Raw genomic sequence first — 23885 nt, forward strand, 5'->3', positions numbered from 1 at the left:
TTTTCCATATGGATAGGGCAGAATTGAGGACTCGTCCCCAGTTTCTCCCTAAGGTGGTATCAGCTTTTCACTTGAACCAACCTATTGTGGTGCCTGCGGCTACTAGGGACTTGGAGGATTCCAAGTTACTGGACGTAGTCAGGGCCTTGAAAATTTGTTTCCAGGACGGCTGGAGTCAGGAAAACTGACTCGCCTTTTATCCTGTATGCACCCAATAAAATAGGTGCTCCTGCTTCTAAGCAGACTATTGCTCGCTGGATTTGTAGCACAATTCAGCTGGCGCATTCTGCGGCTGGATTTCCGCATCCAAAATCAGTAAAAGCCCATTCCATGAGGAAGGTGGGCTCATCTTGGGCGGCTGCTCGAGGGGTCTCGGCTTTACAACTTTGCCGAGCTGCAACTTGGTCAGGGGCAAACACGTTTGCTAAATTCTACAAATTTGATACCCTGGCTGAGGAGGACCTTGAGTTCTCTCATTCGGTGCTGCAGAGTCATCCGCACTCTCCCGCCCGTTTGGGAGCTTTGGTATAATCCCCATGGTCCTTTCGGAGTTCCCAGCATCCACTAGGACGTCAGAGAAAATAAGATTTTACTCACCGGTAAATCTATTTCTCGTAGTCCATAGTGGATGCTGGGCGCCCATCCCAAGTGCGGATTGTCTGCAATACTTGTATATAGTTATTGACTAACTAAAGGGTTATTGTTGAGCCATCTGTTGAGAGGCTCAGTTGTATTTCATACTGTTAACTGGGTATAGTATCACGAGTTATACGGTGTGATTGGTGTGGCTGGTATGAGTCTTACCCGGGATTCAACATCCTTCCTTATTGTGTCAGCTCTTCCGGGCACAGTATCCTAACTGAGGTCTGGAGGAGGGGCATAGAGGGAGGAGCCAGTGCACACCAGATAGTACCAAATCTTTCTTATAGAGTGCCCAGTCTCCTGCGGAGCCCGTCTATTCCCCATGGTCCTTACGGAGTTCCCAGCATCCACTACGGACTACGAGAAATAGATTTACCGGTGAGTAAAATCTTATTTTTTTACCAAGTTGCTAGTTTTCTACTTGGGTGCAATAGTTAATAATCTTCCCACTAAACTACTTGTGAATACTTTTTTTTTTTTTTTTTATAAATGGTGACTAGTACAAGACGTGCAGATAAGTCCATCTTTAGTTCTCTAAATGCTTTTTCTGCTGCATTAGAATTTCAATTAACGAGGACAGACATACTTCCCTTTTGTCAGGCCAGTTAATGCTGCAGCAATTGTGTCAAGGTTTGGTATAAGCCTTTGATAGTAATTGGAAACAAAGCAAAAATGCCATTACTTACTTTTTTAGAGACATTATGGTCTATTATTTACTTGTATCACACCTTATCCTATGACATGCTCCAGGTATCTTGCTTCATTTACAGAAATGCATACAGAGGGGTAAATTTACTAAGCTCCCGATTTTGACCGAGATGCCGTTTTGTCATCAAAGTGTCATCTCGGTAATTTACTAAGCAATAATCACGGCAGTGATGAGGGCATTCGTAATATTTTGAAGTCCTAGGAAAAAAATCACGAATGAATACACCATCGGTCAAAACGCGGCTGTTTAAGTATGAATCTCGGTCATTTACTAAGAAGTGCAAAGCAAAAAAAAAAAAAACACTGCCGTGAAAAATTACAACTCGTAAAAAAGTGCTAAAAAAAAACAGACCTTTTTTTTTTATTCGTGATTGGATAGGCATGCACGGATCCATGAGATCCGTGCATGTATATCAGTGGGAAGGGGTGGGAAAGTGCTTATTTTTTCAAAAAAAATTGCGTGGGGTCCCCCCTCCTAAGCATAACCAGCCTCGGGCTCTTTGAGCCGATCCTGGTTGCAGAAATATGGTGAAAAAATTGACAGGGGTTCCCCCATATTTAAGCAACCAGCATCGGGCTCTGCGCCTGGTCCTGGTTCCAAAAATACGGGGGACAAAAAGAGTAGGGGTCCCCCGTATTTTTAAAACCAGCACCGGGCTCCACTAGCTGGACAGATAATGCCACAGCCGGGGGTCACTTTTATATAGTGCCCTGCGGCCGTGGCATCAAAAATCCAACTAGTCACCCCTGGCCGGGGTGCCCTGGGGGAGTGGGGACCCCTTCAATCAAGGGGTCCCCCCCCCAGCCACCCAAGGGCCAGGGGTGAAGCCCGAGGCTGTCCCCCCCCATCCAATGGGCTGCGGATGGGGGGGCTGATAGCCTTTGTTGTAAAAGAAAAGATATTGTTTTTAGTAGCAGTACTACAAGTCCCAGCAACCCTCCCCCGCATGCTGGTACTTGGAGAACCACAAGTACCAGCATGCGGCGGAAAAACGGGCCCGCTGGTACCTGTAGTACTACTACTAAAAAAATACCCAAAAAAACACAAGACACACACACCGTGAAAGTATAATTTTATTACATACATACACACATACATACATACTTACCTTATGTTCCCACGCAGGTCGGTCCTCTTCTCCAGTAGAATCCAAGGGGTACCTGTTGAAGAAATTATACTCACGAGATCCAGGGGTCCAGGGTCCTCGGGGAATCCAGGTGTAATCCACGTACTTGAAAAAAATAACAAAACGGACACCCGAGCCACGCACTAGAAGGGGACCCATGTTTGCACATGGATCCCCTTTTCCCGACTGCCAGAAACCCACTCTGACTGATGTCTAAGTGGGTTTCTTCAGCCAATCAGGGAGTGCCACGTTGTAGCACTCTCCTGATCGGCTGTGTGCTCCTGTACTGAGTGACAGGCGGCACACGGCAGTGTTACAATGTAGCGCCTATGCGCTCCATTGTAACCAATGCTGGGAACTTTCTGCTCAGCGGTGACGTCACTTTAGGTCAACCGCAGGGCAGAAAGTTCCCAGCATTGGTTACAATGGAGCGCATAGGCGCTACATTGTAACACTGCCGTGTGCTGCCTGTCATTCAGTACAGGAGCACACAGCCGATCAGGAGAGTGCTACAACGTGGCACTCCCTGATTGGCTGAGGAAACCCACTTAGACAGAAGTCAGAGTGGGTTTTCTGGCAGTCGGGAAAAGGGGATCCATGTGCAAACATGGGTCCCCTTTTAGTTCGTGGCTCGGGTCAGCGTTTTGTTATTTTTTTCAAGTACGTGGATTACACCTGGATTCCCCGAGGAGCCTGGACCCCTGGATCTCGTGAGTATAATTTCTTCAACAGGTACCCCTTGGATTCTACTGGAGAAGAGGACCGACCTGCGTGGGAACATAAGGTAAGTATGTATGTATGTGTGTATGTATGTAATAAAATTATACTTTCACGGTGTGTGTGTCTTGTGTTTTTTTGGGTATTTTTTTAGTAGTAGTACTACAGGTACCAGCGGGCCCGTTTTTCCGCCGCATGCTGGTACTTGTGGTTCTCCAAGTACCAGCATGCGGGGGAGGCTTGCTGGGACTTGTAGTACTGCTACTAAAAACAATATCTGTTCTTTTACAACAAAGGCTATCAGCCCCCCCATCTGCAGCCCATTGGATGGGGGGGGACAGCCTCGGGCTTCACCCCTGGCCCTTGGGTGGCTGGGGGGGGGGGGACCCCTTGATTGAAGGGGTCCCCACTCCCCCAGGGTACCCCGGCCAGGGGTGACTAGTTGGATTTTTGATGCCACGGCCGCAGGGCACTAGATAAAAGTGACCCCCGGCTGTGGCATTATCTGTCCAGCTAGTGGAGCCCGGTGCTGGTTTTAAAAATACGGGGGACCCCTACTCTTTTTGTCCCCCGTATTTTTGGAACCAGGACCAGGCGCAGAGCCCGATGCTGGTTGCTTAAATATGGGGGAACCCCTGTCATTTTTTTTCCCATATTTCTGCAACCAGGATCGGCTCAAAGAGCCCGAGGCTGGTTATGCTTAGGAGGGGGGACCCCACGCAATTTTTTTTTAAATATTTTACAGTGTTTAATTTAAAAAAAACAAAATAAATGAACCCCAGCACGGATCACACAGATCCGGCCGAGATTCATTGTAAAAAAGTCGGCAGTGTTTTGCTAATCACTGCCGTAAAAATAGAAAAAAAAACCACGAATGACATCGACATCGGAACAAAAGAAAAACCCGAATACGACAGCTTAGTAAATTAGTCGTAATCAATTCAAAAAGTTGCAGTTTTACACTTTCGATGTCATTCGTGATTGAACTTTGACCTGAAACGGGAAAATACGAATCTTAGTAAATTTACCCCAGAGAGAGAGTTGTTGTGCTTTGGTAATAACACTATTAGGGCTGAACCACTGACTTTTTTAATGTTCATTGACATCCTCTCCTTAATGTTCATTGACATCCTCTGAGCTTCTGGAACTCTCTAAGGATTGAGATGGAATCATACCACAGGATCCATTATATTCTACTTTATGGTCATAGGGCCTAATTTAGACCTCATCGTAGCAGCAACTTTGTTAGCAGATGGGCTAAACCATGGAGGTTATTCCGAGTTGTTCGCTCGTTATTTTTCTCTCGCAACGGAGCGATTAGTCGCTAATGCGCATGCGCAATGTCCGCAGTGCGACTGCGCCAAGTAAATTTGCTAAGAAGTTTGGTATTTTACTCACGGCATTACGAGGTTTTTTCTTCGTTCTGGTGATCGTAATGTGATTGACAGGAAGTGGGTGTTTCTGGGCAGAAACTGGCCGTTTTATGGGAGTGTGTGAAAAAACGCTACCGTTTCTGGGAAAAACGCGGGAGTGGCTGGAGAAACGGAGGAGTGTCTGGGCGAACGCTGGGTGTGTTTGTGACGTCAAACCAGGAACGACAAGCACTGAACTGATCGCACTGGCAGAGTAAGTCTCGAGCTACTTAGAAACTGCACAGAGAAGTCTTTTCGCAATATTGCGAATCTTTTGTTCGCAATTTTGATAAGCTAAGATTCACTCCCAGTAGGCGGCGGCTTAGCGTGTGCAAAGCTGCTAAAAGCAGCTTGCGAGCGAACAACTCGGAATGAGGGCCCATGTGCACTGCAGGTGGGGCAGATGTAACATGTGCAGAGAGTTAGATTTAGGTGTGGTGTGTTCAAACTGAAATCTAAATTGCAAGTGTAAAAATAAAGCAGCCAGTATTTACCCTGCACAGAAACAATATAACCCACCCAAATCTAACTCTCTGCTCATGTTATATCTGCCCTCCCCCCCCCTGCAGTGCACATGGTTTTGCCCTTCTGCTAACAAATTTGCTGCTACGGTCAGGTCTGAATTATGTCCCGAGTGCAGCCCAAGATCCCTGAAAAGTACCCTATTTTTTTTATTTTTTTTTGCGTGTGTGAGAATTCATTACAATCATCTTGTTTATTGGGAACTGATAGTCGCCTGAAGAGGCCAGAGCAAGAAGTACCTCTTTTTTGCAGTTTACATGATCTATATGTTCTAGATTTCATTTGCCGAGTTGATATACCGTACATCCCCCACTTTTTTTCCAATGTCTCAAACAACCTTTGCCGTTTAGATAGAAATTTGCATTCCACTGTGGATATTAGAATTAACACTATATCTAGAGGCAGAAAAGATCTACGTTTAGTGGACCTATTGTATACCCTGCTTTGGGCTTTATGAACTTTCTGCATATGTTCATTTACAGAAGAGTTTATGATTGCAGTTATAGTTTGCATTGTGGAGGTAAATTATGATCAACTACACATTTATAGGGAGTACCTTTTTGTTACCAATGGCTGTATGTACTAAAGGAGAAATGCAGTAAAATCCCTGAGGGTTTTACCGCATTTTTATATGTACTAAGCCATGGACGCCCACTTACCGATGTGGAGGGTAGCTTTTGCTGATGTTACCCTATATGCTTTCCACATCAGCCACCCAGCACTGCTCACTTTGGCCCCCCTCACCTCCTGTGCTTATAGCCTCCCGGCGCACACCCCATATCCTTCAACCTCCTAGCAACACAGCCAGCTGTCCGGCCTCACCTTCCTTTATGTGCTTTCCCCTTTCTCTTAGACTATTTTCTAATACATACTCCCTACAACAGCACCTAACCCTCTGTTTCTACCACCCTGATGATTATTTCAGTGTCATGTCCCCTGATGCAGAAATGTTTATGTACCATCTACTTGACCTACATTGTATTGTACTAGAAGTAATTATTTTCTTGTATTCTGTTAGGTTCTGCGGAACCATTGTGGTGCCATATAAATAAACAATAATGAGTGTGGCGCCATATAAATAAACAATAATAACAAGGACTATTTGGTCCCTGTCACCTATTCCAGTTAGAGACGGGCTTCTAAAATTTGCTGAATAATAGAAGTGGTCCTTTCAAGACAGTTACTGAATATTATGGGTGTGGTTTCCATTGGGTACCAGGTAGAAGGTCCACAAAAGAAACGGTTTTGTGGTGTCAAGCAGACCTACAACAGAAATAGAAAGGACAGTCTCAAAACTGCTCAGTATACAAATGGTGGCAACTGTAACCCAAGTGCGGAGAGGAAAGGATTGTAATCACTTCTGTTGCTACTAAAACAAACCCTTGGGGATACGATACTGGAGAGAGCTAAAGAAATTTGTTCACATGGAGTCACTTCTAAAGATGCCTATTTCAATATTCCAGTTACTAAACAGCATCAAAGTTCTCTCTGCTTTTATGTAGTAGCTAGCCATTATTGTCACATCACTGGGTTTTCATGATTTGGATTCCCCCTAGGGCCAGCCACACTTGCAGTAGAGTGAATAAAGCTTGAGGGAATGATAATGTTTCACCTCATGCAGGTCCCTGTACTGAGCAGAGTTAGGTATCAGGATAACCTGAGGTACAGTAAATCTTTAATAGACTAACACTGGAATGTGTGCTGGAAACACAAAAAAGTCAGATTGCAGGAAGGTTGGACTAAAAGTTAGTACAGTGGAGGCAGGTTGCTAAAAAGTATAGGAGCTGAGTGCTATACACACTAGAAGCAGTCTGCAGGTAATGTTGGGGCAGAGTGCTATGTATCCAATGGAAGCAGGCTGCAGATGGTGGAGTGAAGTGCTCCGTGCAGGTGATGTTGAGGCTAGGGATGTGCATAATTGAAGCAGGCTGCAGTGATGTTGAAGCTGTGTGGATGCAGACTGCAGGTGCAGAATGAAGCAATACTGGTGACTGGTATGAATGCAGGATGCTATTAGCAGTGTAGGAGACTGATGACGTGGGCAGATGAGAACTCATCAGAACCAGGAGCCCGGGTACTAATAATCTCAATGGAGGAAAGTTATTTTGACAATAAACACAATACAGGTCCAATTTTAAATAGTGCTGTCTGTAATTAGAGTCCTCTTACGAGTAAAGAAAGATAGACTATCAGGCTTATTATAGGGTTTGGAAAGCATTTTTACCCATGGAGGGGAACTAAATTCAGCCCTATTAAAACAAAAATATCTCTTCTTTAAAGGTTTTTTCATAATGGTTTCCTTTAAGGTTTAGCATTTTCAACTTTGAAAGTGCTCTGCTCTAAAGCCATGATTTAGAGATGGACGTAGTTCGGACATCAGCTTCAGGTTTGGACGCAGCTGCTGTGTGAAAATGTGCGAAAACAGCAGGAGGCGTCTTTAGTAAATAGATGTCTTCTGCATAATTGCGTGATCCGCAACTGCATCCTCGGGTTACTCAGGAGGGCCAGGCTGTTCACGCTGTTAGGGCCAGTGAACCTGCATCCAAGGCAGATCCAAATGCCGGCAGCCTGTTCATCTGGCTGCAGCTTGGCGTCAGTTTGTGTGAGGACGCAGGACCTGTTCTGCACATGCACAGAAACGGCCCCACCACTATCAAAGATGTAACATTTAATTCTAAAATTCTGCAAAACATTAAAGATAATTTGACCCATTTTCATTTAAATAAAAAAATCACATTGCCATCTTTTTACTCTCAATCCCCCCAAAAAATATATATAGAAAAGAAATTACAGACATTAGACCTTAAAGAGCACTATAAGTCTATCTTTGGAGAGGAAGTATTTTCATAACACACATCCATTTATTCTTCTAACCAGAATAAGAAGGGGCCTTGGAGCCCTGTCAAAGAACTCCTAGTCTGCAGGAAACTGGTATTTTCTCAATGTTTTTGCGTTTTCTGTTGTGACCTTTGTTTAGTAAATGTCTCTGTGGTTAATGTATGTAATTCTTTGTTACTGGAAGTATTATCTGTTTCATACTTCTGATGGCACCTATGCGTTATCTATGTCTCTTCATAACTATATTATTATGACATTATACAATGTTTGCTTATTTGTTCATACTGCTTCAGAATCAATAAAAAACATTTAAAAAAAAAAAAGGGGCCTTAGAGCAATAAAACAGATCATCACAAGATGGATCAGCCAACTTGTATTGTCTTTTGTCTATAAGAATGTGAGGTGTAAATTACCTTAAGTTCTTAAGGCACATTCAACAAGGGTAGTGTCAGCCTTGTGGGCTAAGAAGGCTCAGCAATTGGTGAGGGGTATCTGCAATGCAACAATATGGTCCTCTCTACACACGTCTTACAAATCACTATGCCTTAGATGTTTTGGACAACCAAAAGTTCTGTTTTTCACTTGCTTCAGTATATACCTTGAAGTTTCTGATTGGTAAAATGTATTTTGCTTGGGTAGATCCCATAGTATGGTTGCAATGGAGGGATGAAAAAGAAAATAGCGGATTCTACTCACAAATATTTCCATTTTTTTTTTTTTTCAAAGTACTCTCTGACAGCCTACAAATTTGCTCCCACTCCCCAGTTGTGTTTTCTTCAAGAGATCTAAATACAGTAGGATATGCTCAGAAATATAGGTTCAAGAGAAGCTAGACTAAGTGTCCAGCCCATTTTAGAAAGTTACTGTCTCTATCCTGGTAATTGGTTAGTTACTGACCCATAGCATAGCTGTAATGGAGTACTGAAGAAAAAAAAAATATCTGTGTGTATAAGCCACTTTTTTGTGAAAATGAAGGCGTGTTGCCGCTGTTTAGGGGTTGGAAGAGTCAGGGATCTCCGTCGTGGGATGGAGATTTTCTGGCCTTCGCGACAGGCGGCTTGCACAGCACCATAGGTGCCGTAAGCCTCCCAATGGTGGGAGAGAGATGCTGCATCCTAGGATGCAGCTCGGATCACTATTGCAGCAGGATTTGTCTGCTTGTAATGGACTCCTTCTGCTGTATCACCATACACTGCTATCACTGCTGCTTCCAAGGAAGCAGCAGTGATAGCAACTCCAACCACATCTGAATGATCCCTATTGTTATTAACCTGTGCTAGGTTAGCTTTGGTTTGTTCTGTTAGGTTCTGTGCACTGCTTATAGCATCGAACAGTTTGAGTGCATGCGGCTGCAGGGAGCAGTGCTTACTTAGCCTGCCTTGCAACAGCATGGAGATGCGCTCTGGCAGTGGTCCACCCACAGCACTCTGGTCTCTACTGAGACTGCCTGAACCCGGGGACACGCTTTTAGAGAGTGCCGGGTGACAGTGCTGTTCAGGATGATGGCAGCATCTTACCGGGATTTTTACTAGGTGGCTCCCTAATCAAAGAATCCTACAGACAGGCAGCCCAGCTATTCGGGTGATCTAAGTGCTTTCCCCTCACATGGGGGTAGCATTTCCACACAGAGTAGGAGCAGGGCCTAACACTGCTGGTCTCCCCTGCTCAACCTAGAGTGGCACAGACATGTCTGCTGCACAGCAAACAGGAGAAGTGAAACTAATTCTTCTAGACCCTGCTTGAGATCATGGCTGCTCCAAGTTTCTCCTCACTGTGTGTGATGCCGTGCAAGCTCTTCTTCTCTGGGGAAGGCTGAGTGTTTATATTTATAATGGGCAGTTGCTCAGTTACCTGTGACTTTAATTGCCATGCATAGGTATTTTTCTGCCTTGCATCTGCAATGCATAGTGTGGCTGGGTAAGTACTATGACTGACAAACTCAAAACTGAAAAGCACTACTATGGTTCTGTATTTCACTTGCGCCCAGTGTAATATTACATTACCTTTTGGACAGGTGGACTCTGGGGCATTGTGCGTGGACTGACAAGCAGGCTCTAGTGTTGCACAGGTGTTTGAGACTGCCGCGTTTGCACGTGCACAGCCGACGTGGACACAGGCTCTCGGGGTCAGTTGGTCTTTGACTTGTTGATGCTTGTAGCACTGTAGCAGGAGGAACAAGCTAGGACAGTAGTTCCCTCGATGTATGGTTTTCGAGTGGTCGGTTCCTGGCAGAGTAACTTCCCAATCAGTGTCTGATTCACCTTGCCATGGAGCTTACAGCGTAGGGGTTTGAAAACGTGTCCTCTTATTTGAAACGCTCTATTGAGGATACTCAGCTGTACACGGCACATAAGCATCTTTCTCTTACATCCTAGAGGATGCTGGGGACTCCAAAAGGACCGTGGGGTATAGACGGGATCCGCAGGAGACATGGGCACACTATAAGACTTTGAATGGAGAGACTGGACACACACTAAGGGAGCTCTACTGAGTTTCTCTGAAAAGACTTTATGTTAGGCTTTTTTATTTTCAGAGAGACCTGCTGGCTACAGGCTCCCTGCAGGGTGGGAGTGAGGGGGGAGAAGCAGACCTACTTCTTCTTAGTTTAAGGGCTCTGCTTCTCGGCTACTGGACACCATTAGCTCCAGAGGGTTCGATCACTTGGTGCGCCTAGCTGCTTGTTCCCGGAGCCGTGCCGTCAACCCCCTCACAGAAGCCAGAAGAAAGAAGCCGGGTGAGTATGTGAAGATCAGAAGCTTCAGTGACAGCAGAATACTTCAGTAACGGAGGTACAGCGCAGCGGTCGCACTGCGCTCCTTGCTCCCACACACACACCAACGGCACGCGCAGGGGGGTGGGCCCTGGGCAGCAGGATACTGGGGGGTTTTCTCACTGGCAAAGAGCATATATCGGTGCCTGGGCACTCGATATAAAACCCCCGCCAGTATAATCTTTTGAATTTGAGCGGGACTACAGCGCGCCGGGTGGGGGCGGGGTTTAGCCGCACAGCTTAACAGCGCCATTTTCTCTCTTCACAGTGCATGCAGAGACGCTGGCCCGGACCTCCGCTCTCCTTAAGTACAGGGAGAAAAACGGGGGGGGGGGCACAGTAATTTGGTGCTATATATATATATATATATATATATAAAACAGCGCAGTGATCATATATTATTTTTTTAGTAGTATATGGGCGCTGGGGTGTGAGCTGGTATACTCCCTCTGTGTTCTCTCTAACAGGCTTCCCTGTGGGTCTGTCCCCTATTGCCAGTGTGAGTGTGTGTGTGTCGGTACAGTGTGTCGACATGTCTGAGGCTGAGTGCTCCTTCCCGGAGGAAGTTACTGGGGGCGCAGAGAAGGATTTGGGAGTGACTCTGTCGGCACCGCCGACTGCTGATTGGGGGAATATGTTGAGTACATTAAATGCAAATGTGGCGTTATTGTCTAAGAGGCTGGATAAATCTGATTCACAGACACAAACGGGGAGAAAATCCATGGAGGACGCCTTGCTCAGGTACAGGCCCCCTCAGGGTCACAGAAACTTTCATTTACCCAGATGGCAGATACGGATACCGACACGGACTCTGATTCCAGTGTCGACTTTAGTGAAGCCAGTTTACATCCAAAATTGGTAAAGAGTATTCAGTACATGATTGTGGCAATTAAAGATGTTTTACATATTTCTGAGGAACCTCCTGTTCCAGATACAAGGGTTTGTTTATTTAAAGGGAAAAAGCCTGAGGTGAAGTTTCCCCCTCTCATGAACTGAACGCTCTTTGTGAAAAGGCTTGGGAGTCGCCTAACAAAAGGTGGCAGATTCCCAAGAGAATTTTTATGGCATATCCTTTCCCCTCTGACGACAGGGAAAAGTGGGAGTCATCTCCCAATGTGGACAAGGCTCTGTCCCGGCTGTCCAAGAAAGTGGCGCTTCCGTCTCCTGACACTGCTGCCCTCAAGGATCCTGCGGATCGTAAACAGGAAACGACATTAAAGGCCATTTAGGTCACTACGGGTGCACTCCTCAGACCTGCCGTGGCGTCGGCATGGGTGAGTAGTGCTATTGCTAAGTGGGCTGATAATTTGGCTTCTGACATGGATACCCTAGATAGGGATAATATTCTTTTGACTCTCGGTTATATCAGGGATGCTGCAGCTTACCTAAAGGATGCGGCAAGGGATATTGGCCTCTTGGGTTCAAGGGCCAATGCCATGGCAGTCTCGGCCAGGAGAGCGCTGTGGATTCCTCAATGGAATGCTGATGCCGACTCCAATAAAGCTATGGAAGCTCTCCCTTATAAAGGTAGTGTCTTGTTTGGTGACGGCCTCGCTGACCTGGTGTCTACCCCTACAGCGGGTAAGTCATCTTTTGTTCCTTATGTTCCCGCACAACAGAAAAAGGCACCCCATTATCAGATGCAGTCCTTTCGGCCTAATAAATACATAAAAGGACGGGGAAAAAGGTCGCCCGCGGTGTCTGGCACCCAGGACCAAAAGTCCTCCCCGGCCTCTGCCAAGTCCACCGCATGACGCTGGGGCTCCCCTATGGGAGTCCGTGACGGTGGGGGCCCGTCTCCGAATCTTCAGTCAGGTCTGGGTTCAATCGGGCCTAGATCCTTGGGTCTTAGACATAGTGTCCAAAGGGTACAAACTGGAGTTTCAGGAGACGCCCCCCCCCCCCCCCCCCCACTGATTTTTCAAATCGGCCTTGCCAGTTTCTATCCCAGAAAGGGAAGTAGTGAATGCTGCGATACAAAAGCTGTGTCAACAGAGTGTCATTGTCCCGGTTCCCCCATCCCAACGGGGAGAAGGGTTCTATTCGAGCCTCTTTGTCGTGCCAAAGCCGGACGGCTCGGTCAGACCGATCCTAAACCTAAAATCCCTCAATCTGTATTTGAAAACTTTCAAATTCAAGATGGAATCTCTTCGAGCTGTGATTTCCAGTCTAGGAGGGGGGGATTTTATGGCATCAGTCGACATAAAAGATGCCTACTTACACGTCCCGATATATCCTCCACATCAAGCTTTCCTGAGGTTTGCGGTACAGGATTCTCATTACCAATTTCAGACGTTGCCGTTTGGGCTTTCCACGGCCCCGAGGGTCTTCGCCAAAGTCATGCCAGAAATGATGGTACTCCTACGCAAGCAGGGTGTCACAATTATCCCGTACTTGGACGATCTCCTGATAAAGGCGAGATCGAAGGAGCAGTTGCTAAGAAATGTGGAGCTCTCCCTGACTGTTCTGCGTCATCATGGTTGGATTCTAAATTTGCCAAAGTCCCAGTTGATTCCGACAACACGGCTGCCCTTCTTGGGCGTGATCCTGGACACGGAACTGCAAAGAGTGTTTCTTCCGGGGGAAAAAGCTCTGGAAATCCAAGGCATGGTGAAAGAGATTCCGAAACTGGCAAGAGTATCGATTCATCAATGCACTCGAGTACTAGGGAAGATGGTTGCGGCGTACAAAGCCATTCCGTTTGGCAGGTTTCATGCCCGGGTGTTTCAGTGGGACCTGCTGGACAAATGGTCCGGGTCTCACCTACACATGCACCGGAAAATAAGTCTATCTTCCAGGTCCAGAATTTCTCTCCTGTGGTGGCTGCAAAGTTCTCACCTTCTAGAGGGACGCAGGTTCTGGATCCAGGATTGGGTCCTGCTGACCACGGATGCAAGTCTCCGAGGCTGGGGAGCAGTCACACAAGGAAGAAGTTTCCAGGGAAAATGGTCAAGGCAGGAGTCTTGTCTCCACATAAATGTTCTGGAGTTAAGAGCCATTTACAACGGCCTTCTGCAAGCAGAAAACCTTCTTCGAGGTCTACCTGTCCTGATTCAGTCGGACAACATAACGGCGGTGGCATACGTAAACCGCCAGGGCGGAACAAAGAGTAGAGTGGCGATGGTGGAGGCCACAAGAGTTCTCCGTTGGGCGGAGAAGCATGTGAGCGCTCTGTCAGCGGTCTTCCTTCCGGGCGTGGACAACTGGGAAGCAGACTTCCTCAGCAGACACGATCTCCACCCAGGGGAGTGGGCTCTTCATCAAGAGAGCCTAGCACCTGACAGGGTCCCTCTCTACCCAGTATATTCACCGGTCGGATGGCAGTTACTCCAGTTCAAAGACCCGGTGGAGTCATCTTCAGACACCTGCCACTGGGCATCATATTCATAGGTTACATCATCGACCTTAGAGGTTCGCCACCACTGCGGTTTTTAGCCACCACTCTTCCCCAGGGTGCATAGAAGAGGATAGCATTGGACCAGGCTATCAATTCTCTCCTTTTGGATGACATCACTCCAGTTCCTCCGCTGGAATGGAAACTGGGGTTTTACTCCAACCTGTTCCTTGTTTGGAAGCCGAAAGGCTCATTCAGGTCATTTCTTAAATCTTTGAGCTGTGAACACCAGGTTGTGAGTTGATCTTTTTCAAATGGAATCTCTCCGATCAGTGATCCACAGCATGGAGATCAATGAATATTTGGACTCACTGGATGTCAGGAACACATATTTTCACACTCTGATTTAGGCAGGTCATCATTCTCTCCTTCGTTTTGCAGTCTTTTCCGATCACTACCACATCCAGGCCCTACTATTCAGAAAAGCTATGGCTCACCAAGATTTTAATGATGATGGCGAGCTTACTGCATAAAAAAAAAGGTATCACGGTCATACCTTATTTGGACAAACTACTTTTGAATGCAGATTCATCTGTGCATTTACAACACCACCTACTGTACATTGCACGGTTCAAGCATTTCAGTATCACAGATAGATCCTGAATGTTGAAAAGTTACACCTAATTCCTTGTCAGTGCCATCTGTTTCTGGGGGTGGTCTTCGACACAGGAAACTACTGAGACTTTTCTAGCCGGAGTCCAAAGCATGAACCCTGCAGAACTTGGTCACGTCAGTATTGTCAGTACCTTGTCCATCAATCTTGTTGTTCCTAAAACTGTTGGGCACGATGGTCTCCACCTTTGAGACCAATTAGTACGTCAGGTTCCATTCATGGGAATACAGGTGGGAAATTCTCCTAAATTGTAGCATCCCTCTTGTCTCCATTTCTCATTCAGTCAGACAGCACTCGTAAATCTGTACATTCATGTCTGGTTTGGGTCATTGTTACCATGGATGTGAGTCTCCTAGAATTGAGTGCCGTAACATTACTTCTTTGACTCTAGGGCCTTTGGTCATCATGGGAGACTGCTCTGCCGATCAATGTGCATGAGCTGCGAGCGATCTATGGCTTTTGAAAGCCCAGTCTGTCCTGGCCAGATTGTATTCAGTTGGACAACGCCATGGTAGTGGGGTATGTAAATCATCAAGGATGCACAAAGAGCTTGGCAGCGATGGTGGAGGCAGCCCTAATCCTTTCCTGGGTGGAGGCCTTTGTTCCAGCACAAAATTGACAAGCAGACATCCTCATCAGGATTATGATTCCCCTGGGGGAGTGATCCCTCAATTTAGAGGTCATCCGACCGTTTGGGAGTGGGGTTTTCCATAGGTTGATTTCATGACCTCTGAACACAACTTCAAGGTTCCATTGTTAGTGCAAGATCCACAGACCCGATAGCTTTCGCAGTGGATTCCATGACTGTTCTGTGGGACTTTTGTTTCTTGCTACCCCAATGTTGCCTTGGGTACTCAAGCGCATCAAAGAGCAACAGGTGTCTGTAATCCTAGTGGCTCTGTAATGGCCATGCAGGTTGTGGGTATGCCAACATTTTTTAAAATGTCAGCAGGTCTCGTGGCATCTTCCACTTCATCCAGATCTGCCACATCAAGCAATACTATGACCTTCCCCTGTTTTCTTTAAAGTCCGGGCTTTTGAGACCAAGCTTTTGAAAGCTAAAGATTCCTCTACCTCAGCAGTCCTCACTATGCTATGAGCCTGGGTACCTTTTTTGTCACGCAATTACCACAGAGTGTGGAAGATCTACATCTTGTGGTGTGAACAGAGAAGGGTTCATACATCCAAGTTTCGATTATCTTTTTTTTTTTTTTTTTTTTTTTTTTTTTTGCTTCTCTCCTGCTGGGGGGATTAAAGCTTTGTTCTTTGAAAGTATAGACTTCAGCCCTGCCAGTTTATTTCTAGCGGTGTTTAGCTATTCTGCCATAGGTTCTAACCTTTTTACATGATATGGTGTGTATTCATCTGCCATTTTGTCCGCTGGTAGTTCTGTGATCCTAATCTGGTCCTGTCTGCTCCCAAGCGGGCTCCTTTTGAGTCTAGCTCCAGTAAATCTTCAGTTCATTACCTGAAAGCTGGTCTTCCTGATCTCTATTGCATTGTCACAGTGTATTTCCGAGTTAGAGGTTTTGTCTTGTAAGCCGCCTTTTCTCGTCTGCCATGATAGAGCAGTTCTCTGTACAGTTCCTACATTTCAGACAAAGGTTGTTTTGGCTTTCCACTTAAAACAAGAAATTGTTTTTCCGTTATTTCATTCGTCAATGACTTCCGAAGATGATATGACTAGATGTAGTCTGAGCTATGTGGCTTTACTTGGACAAGACTTCTTCTGAAAACCGCAAAGATTCTCTGCTTGTTCTTTACAACGCACATAAACACGGTTGGCCGGCTGCTAAGCAGACCATTGCAGGTTGGAACCGCTCTGTCATCACTCGAGTCTATACTAGTGCAGGGCGACCGGCACCAGACCAGGTATCAGCGCATTTCACTAGGGCACTGGTGACCTCCTGGGCAGCCCAACACGAGGCTTTGCCAGAACAAGTCTGTCGTGCAGCCACCTGGTCCTCTGTCCACACATCTATTCATTTTTATTGTTTTCATGTTTTTGCCTCCGGCGATGCCCACTTTGGGCTTACAGTTCTCTGGTCAGGCAGCTTGACCTTTCACTCCTCTGTGGGCGGCTGTTGAACATCCCACAGTTCAGTGTCCCACCAGCCTTGCTGACAGAGAAAATAGGATTTTTGGTCACTTATTATTGAATCCTTTTCTCTGAAGTATGCTGTGGGACACTGTGTTCCCTCCCTCACGCTCAGTCTTGCAAGGTTTTTTTTGTTTCACTGGGTTGCTGCTACTCCTTTTACGGACTCTTTTAAAGAAGTGCCTGCATGATGGGATTGCAGGGATGGGAGCTTAGAATTAAAGTTACAGTTGTTTCAGTGCCACACTCCAGCCCAGCCTGCAATCCCATGGTTCAATGCCCCACAGCCTGCTTCAGAGAAAAAGATTCAATGGCAAGTGGCCAAAACTATTATTTTTGTTCAGAGGTCATAGGACAGCAAATACACCTGTCCTCAGAGGCTTAAACAAACACTCTCAAAATGTATATTTATTTTACTGAGCGTTATATATATTCCACAGCATATTATAAGGATATTTGGTCATTCATATCAGTCTCTGTCCCTGTGGCGCTTACAATCTATATCCCCTACCACATGTACACCCATGTACATACTAGGATTAGTTTTTGTTGGTAATCAGTTAATCTTCCAGTATACTAGTACGCCTGGAGAGCGCTAAAGCAAGCACTGGGAGGCTGTGTCCATTGCGGGCATTCCTGACAAAATAAGGATGGTTAAGAAGAATGAGAAAATGGATCCATTGGGTTAATTTGACCAATTCCATTTGCATGGCTGCTGTTGGTAAATCTGATGCACTGCATTGTAATGTCTATTTTAATATGGTACTGTATATAGAACAATGAATGTATTTTATTTTGTAAATGCTTCTTACATCAGGTATGTAATAAGTAACTTTTTGTTTCTTTTTTCTGTAGTTCTCCTAAATTAATGTTCACTATCAAGCACATGGACACGTGGAAATGATTTTGTACTACATCATTATATTTGAAGAGTTCAATTTATCAAGACAACGTTTCAGAAGATATTTTACAAAATAATCTAAGGATAGAATAACATTCTTCTCTGAACCGATTATTTTTCATCTCTTCTACATTTTATACATACTTCTCTAATGATTCATGTGTGCCTCAGACTACAATGCAGTGATTGGGTAGAATCATAAACAGTTATTAACTTTTACTACATTTCATGAAAAAATCATACTCCTGTTTCTGCAAGATAGTTCCTAGAATTATTATTACAAATTAAATGTGAAACAACTGTCCATCCCTTTTTAATGGACTGACATTAGAGCTTATTTATTTATAACAATTGTAAGGAGTTGTATATCACACACATTTTAATTCACACAAAGATTGCTTTGTTTTATATGTGTACATTATTTGGGAGCATAATGCGTTTAGTGATAAACACATTGCTATTTTTAGATACATTTTATGGGTTACTAGCATAATTATGCATAGTACAAGACAATTAAAATCTGTTTATACACAATAGATACCAATTGCCACAAAATAGATTACTACCAGTACTTGAAAAAGGTTATATTTGCTATAGACAAATTGCTCACATTTTAGGTCTGTTCTTCATAGCAAACAATTGATTTCGAGAGTATATATGTAATACTGTTTGTTACAAAATATAGATCACTGTAAAGAGATTTTACATCACAATGGATTCCCATCTCATCTACAGTTTCATTGCAGATGTCTATACTGTAGGTCATAGACCTGAAGTCGTGAACTTTGAGAGACCCCTTGCTTCGGAACTTGTATTATACCACAGCTCAAGATCTAATTTCTATTAACAAGGAGTACAATGCTATCTTGTACGTGAATTAAAAACCTATAATGGTGTTTTATCAAATCTCCTTTCCAGGAGTGGAACATTGTAAAGTGGATGGCTCTTCCCTTATGGAACGTGTCTTTTGCTAGAGTAAATGTACCTTATGATGGGCTATAGATTTTACTTTGCAGCTAAGATAGAAACTTCCTTTTTTCTCAGCATATGAACAAGTTACAGATTCGTTTTCAAGTTCTATGAATGTTTCTCTAGTCTTAATGTGAAAATATGAACTTATCAAGACTAGCCATGATGAATATATATACATATGTATTAAACCACAGTGTTCACAATTATTACATGTAAGTATTAATAGCCATTGATCTTTCAGTGGTTTCTTTCATATACATCCCGTTTTCAGCCCAATTATTTGTTGTGGTAATTTTACAATGGTGTAAAATATCAATTGATTCAATATGGGAGAAATCGTGTTGATCATGTCAGACTTTCTTTATACAGTAAATAGCAAAGTACTCAGAAATGGCTTATTTTTGATCCTCAAAAATAACATTTGTGGTGCTTCTATTTAAGGAGCATTGATTGTATATGGTGATGTTCTGTGTCCTTAGATACTTACAGTAGTACTGTATATAGTTTATTTATAATAAAGAGAATAAAGTTTGTACTGTTATAATCTCCTGTAAATTATATTGTCGTAATCGTTGACTAGTGATGTTATCACTTACATGCAGAGGTTAGCGATTTTATAATTACTATTTTTTAACCACCTGGGCAGACACTATAGGTCACCACTGAGTTTGTATCACCTTAAAAAGTACTCTGGGTGGAATTGCTGCCTTATGTTTCTCAGTGGTATTCTTATAATATAACATTGGTGTATTAGCCCACATACGATTGTACAAGACTGTCCACAGAAGAAATGTATAAATCAGATAAAATGCTTGTTTTGCAAAAGTGCTAGCAAAGTTGTCTGGTGTGAAATGCCAAAATATTACAGTCCCTTAATGCCACCCTGTTATCTACCATGTTCTGATTTCTCTTCCCTATAAAAACACATTGGAGACTTTTTGTAGTCTCCATCACTAAATGTGTAAATGACAGTGTTTCCAATATAAACTAAAACTATGAGCACAAGTTGTATAGGATACAGAAGGCAGAAGTGTTTAAATCCGTTTACTGATTTGCAATCTACACCGTTCATGTGGGTTCCTTTTAAAATGCAGTGTATTATATCCCATAACAGCACACTTTATTTTTTATATATATTCAATCTCAACTTAAATGTAAATTTAGGAATTCCTGTTGAAAGTAAATTATCTGGAATACAGGCCTACCATGTCATTTATAAGGTATTACTACACTATCTGCTAATTATGTGCATTTTGAGAAGAAAAGAGGAAGTACTGCTCCTGTAGTAAAGTACTTGCACCAGATAAATCTAAACACCAGGATAGGACAGTCTTAAATGCAATATATATCGCACTAGCAACTTTCATTTCTGTTGGAACATATTGTACCAGCATTTGAAATAAACCCTATGTATGTGATTCTTGACAATAAATAAAATGAATTATAAAATAGAATATGTGCCAATTCTTGTTCAGTAGTTTTGCTGAAATAAATTGTTTATAACTTATTTACATATTGTCATGGTAATTATTTTTTTTTAATGCAGTTTTGTTTTAAATAAATAAAAAAATTGTCTCCAGGACCTATCTATGCTGTGGTTGCTTTGAAATTTGCACCTACCGATTTAACTCTTAGGCTGGGTATACACTTTAACTACACTTTCACTGGTAGAGTCTGGTGAGCATATACACTTTCCAATCAGCTGCACTATATGTCTGGGCAGGCATTTAAACATACCCGTTCAGTTATGTCTTTGTTGCCAGTTCCTGCGGCCAGTATAAGGGTCAGTCAGCCAATTGTCCATACACACTGGCAAATGTGCAGATATATCTGAATCTGCCATTCTACAAGGAGGATGCGATATTCACGGTTGTGTCACCCTCGTATAATGACCACTTCCTACATCTGATGCGTGCAGCCTGTGAAGCACGTCACGTGATGTGCGTTGGCTTGGTGGGCATATAAGGTGTGGGATAGGCCATCTGCACACATATCACTAATTGCAGTCATGGGTAAAAGGGGCAATTTATCTGTGTTGCAAAATGGGATGATTATCGACTTTCTGCTGTGGTGAAGGTGTATCGTGACTGGACAAATTGCATTATTACGAATAACCGACGTGGAAACTGCGGAGCACTACGTGCCATTGATGTGAGAGGTGAAGGGCCAACTGACGCGCAATAGTGGAGCAGCTCACTGTCAAAATTAACCTGTGCGGATACCAGATGTGTCTAAAACAAAAGTTCAGTCCATCTAACTGCTGTCCGTAATACACATGGTGGTTACTTTGGCTATTAGCTGGTGGACATAATAATGTGAATAATGTGAACGATGCCATTGAGACATATCGGGTGTACATACTTAAGATCTATAATTCGTCTGCTATACCAACGATATCACATAGTGTGTACCAGCCTTAAGTTTCTTTTTATACAAACGAATGTTGACTGTGAAGATCACTTAGCATTACATGTCACACCCCTTCAGTATCAATTTTGTAGAGTCATGAAACAACATAAAACAAAAGACCAATACAGTATATAGTGTAGTATGTTCATAAATTCCATTTTCCATTTTTCCACCATGATGACGTCAATAGAAAGAATTGACACTGATTGGATTCTTCACTCTTACGTGAGAACCACTTGCTGATTAGGCTTATCAAAAGGACTTAATTCCGTAGAATCTTCACAAGTCAAACGTCATCAATAGAGAAGTCACTGAACCCCCATGGAAACATTCATACCAGAAACATAAAATGTGGGCATATAGTACTATCATGCCTCGGCAGGCTTATTTGAACCTGTAGTTAATCTGTAAAGAACAATATCATTTGAACTATATACTATACATCTCACCAAAGCCTCGGGTGCAGAGAAGTGCCTTGGGCCTTCAGCCCAGGATTAGTTGTCCTTGGAGAGGGTACACAGCAGCCATGCACGTGAGATAAAGGACCGATTTCCAGTTCCTTTTCATAAGTGACATAACTGCGCGACAGTACCACTGTCATTAAATCCACTTCCGAGAACCGTCAACTGAGCCCATATGATGAAAATACAGATAATCGGAGAGCACTGGGTCTAAAAGAGACAGAGGCTCTACCAGCCTCAGTGGATTCCTTCAACATGTTGGAGAGGTTTGGACAGAGCATAAAGCAAAGAATGGGAAACATTTTACTACTTTCTCTGACGTCCTAAGTGGATGCTGGGGACTCCGTCAGGACCATGGGGATTAGCGGCTCCGCAGGAGACAGGGCACAAAACTAAAGCTTTAGGATCAGGTGGTGTGTACTGGCTCCTCCCCCTATGACCCTCCTCCAAGCCTCAGTTAGGTTTTTGTGCCCGTCCGAGCAGGGTGCAATCTAGGTGGCTCTCTTAAGGAGCTGCTTAGAAAAAGTTTTTAGGTTTCTTATTTTCAGTGAGTCCTGCTGGCAACAGGCTCACTGCATCGAGGGACTTAGGGGAGAGAAGTTCAACTCACCTGCGTGCAGGATGGATTGGCTTCTTAGGCTACTGGACACCATTAGCTCCAGAGGGAGTCGGAACACAGGTCTCACCCTGGGGTTCGTCCCGGAGCCGCGCCGCCGACCCCCCTTGCAGATGCTGAAGATTGAAGGTCCAGAAACCGGCGGCAGAAGGCTTTTCAGTCTTCATGAAGGTAGCGCACAGCACTGCAGCTGTGCGCCATTGTTGTCACACACTTCACACCAACAGTCACGGAGGGTGCAGGGCGTTGCTGGGGGCGCCCTGGGCAGCAATGTATAATACCTTATTCTGGCTAAAAATACATCACATATAGCCCCTGGAGGCTATATGGATGTATTTAACCCCTGCCAGGTCTCAGAAAAACGGGAGAAGAAGCCCGCCAAAAAGGGGGCGGGGCCTATTCTCCTCAGCACACAGCGCCATTTTCCCTCACAGAAAGGCTGGTGGGAAGGCTCCCAGGCTCTCCCCTGCACTGCACTACAGAAACAGGGTTAAAACAGAGAGGGGGGGCACTTATTTGGCGATATGTATATATATTTCTCTATCGTCCTAGTGGATGCTGGGGTTCCTGAAAGGACCATGGGGAATAGCGGCTCCGCAGGAGACAGGGCACAAAAAGTAAAGCTTTAGGATCAGGTGGTGTGCACTGGCTCCTCCCCCTATGACCCTCCTCCAAGCCTCAGTTAGATTTTTGTGCCCGGCCGAGAAGGGTGCAATCTAGGTGGCTCTCCTAAAGAGCTGCTTAGAAAAGTTTAGCTTAGGTTTTTTATTTTACAGTGAGTCCTGCTGGCAACAGGATCACTGCAACGAGGGACTTAGGGGAGAAGAAGTGAACTCACCTGCGTGCAGGATGGATTGGCTTCTTTGGCTACTGGACATTAGCTCCAGAGGGACGATCACAGGTACAGCCTGGATGGTCACCGGAGCCTCGCCGCCGGCCCCCTTGCAGATGCTGAAACAAGAAGAAGGTCCAGAATCGGCGGCATGAAGACTCCTCAGTCTTCTTAAGGTAGCGCACAGCACTGCAGCTGTGCGCCATTTCCTCTCAGCACACTTCACACGGCAGTCACTGAGGGTGCAGGGCGCTGGGAGGGGGGCGCCCTGGGAGGCAATGAAAACCTATTTTTGGCTAAAAATACCTCACATATAGCCTCCGGGGGCTATATGGAGATATTTAACCCCTGCCAGAATCCGTTAAGAGCGGGAGACGAGGCCGCCGAAAAAGGGGCGGGGCCTATCTCCTCAGCACACAGCGCCATTTTCCCTCACAGAAAGGCTGGAGGGAAGGCTCCCAGGCTCTCCCCTGCACTGCACTACAGAAACAGGGTTAAAACAGAGAGGGGGGGCACTAATTTGGCGTTAAAAATATATAAAAAAGATGCTGTAAGGGAAAACACTTATATAAGGTTGTCCCTATATAATTATAGCGTTTTTGGTGTGTGCTGGCAAACTCTCCCTCTGTCTCTCCAAAGGGCTAGTAGGTCCTGTCCTCTATCAGAGCATTCCCTGTGTGTGTGCTGTGTGTCGGTACGTGTGTGTCGACATGTATGAGGACGATGTTGGTGAGGAGGCGGAGCAATTGCCTGTAATGGTGATGTCACTCTCTAGGGAGTCGACACCGGAATGGATGGCTTATTTAGGGAATTACGTGATAATGTCAACACGCGGCAAGGTCGGTTGACGACA

General features: G+C 44.7%; 1 protein-coding gene across 1 annotated transcript in view; it reads left to right on the forward strand.

Annotated features, from left to right (window-relative positions):
• LHFPL3 (LHFPL tetraspan subfamily member 3) overlaps window positions 1–20221 on the forward strand; it is a 299565-nt gene extending 279344 nt beyond the window's left edge. The window contains exon 4 of the mRNA XM_063927015.1: window positions 17697–20221. The gene's annotated coding sequence lies outside the window, so the exon portion shown is untranslated. The remainder of the gene's footprint in view (window positions 1–17696) is intronic.
• The last annotated feature ends 3664 nt before the right edge of the window (window positions 20222–23885 follow it).

The sequence above is a fragment of the Pseudophryne corroboree genome, chromosome 6, assembly GCF_028390025.1.
Source record: "Pseudophryne corroboree isolate aPseCor3 chromosome 6, aPseCor3.hap2, whole genome shotgun sequence".
Taxonomy (NCBI): domain Eukaryota; kingdom Metazoa; phylum Chordata; class Amphibia; order Anura; family Myobatrachidae; genus Pseudophryne; species Pseudophryne corroboree.